The sequence below is a fragment of the Wasmannia auropunctata genome, unplaced genomic scaffold (assembly GCF_000956235.1).
Source record: "Wasmannia auropunctata unplaced genomic scaffold, wasmannia.A_1.0 LD317908.1, whole genome shotgun sequence".
Classification (NCBI taxonomy): Eukaryota; Metazoa; Arthropoda; class Insecta; order Hymenoptera; family Formicidae; genus Wasmannia; species Wasmannia auropunctata.
The window spans coordinates 1-615 of record NW_012044982.1 but is presented as its reverse complement, the minus strand read 5'-3'; the positions used below and the strand labels follow the sequence as shown (position 1 = coordinate 615).

General features: G+C 37.2%; 1 long non-coding RNA gene across 1 annotated transcript; it reads left to right on the top strand.

The window, feature by feature from the left end:
• The first annotated feature begins 6 nt into the window (after positions 1 to 6).
• On the top strand, positions 7 to 552 carry LOC105460670. Its single transcript, XR_975863.1, has 2 exons — positions 7 to 127; positions 257 to 552. It is a non-coding gene; the product is annotated as an uncharacterized LOC105460670 (long non-coding RNA).
• Positions 553 to 615: the final 63 nt, after the last annotated feature.

Genomic DNA, 615 nt, shown 5'->3' with positions numbered 1-615 from the left:
CGATTACGGGCCCGAGAAGAATCAGCTGATCTACAATGCAACACAACCACCGGAATACAATTTAGCGAACATCAACGTGCCGATTGGGTTATTCTACGCCGACAACGATTGGTTGGCCGATAGTCGGGTAGGTAGCGAGAAAACGCGTTTACACCGAAGAAATACATACGTGGGACATACATTTATATTAAGGATTAATTCTCATTAATGTTGTAAATTACACTTTATACACAATAACTCGTGATTTTTTTTCAAGGACGTGAAGAAACTTCATAGCATGTTACCCAATGTTTTGGACATGTACAGAGTACCGTTTCCTAAGTTCAATCATCTTGATTTCATTTGGGGCAAAGACGCGCCTGAGCTCGTGTATAAGAGATTGCTCAAGATCATCAAGACTGGAAAGTTTGATAATAAGATAAGAAATGAATGAGATACTTAATCCTTGCGACCACGGGCATAAATTGAAAATAATTTAGCCTGTAGTATCTCGAAATAGTTTGTGCGTAGGTGAATTAAAATGTGCTATTTTGGCGCTTTCATCGTTTGAATCTCGATTACAAGAGGATTATAATTCAAGCAAAAACATACAAAAAATTATAATTTTATCATCGA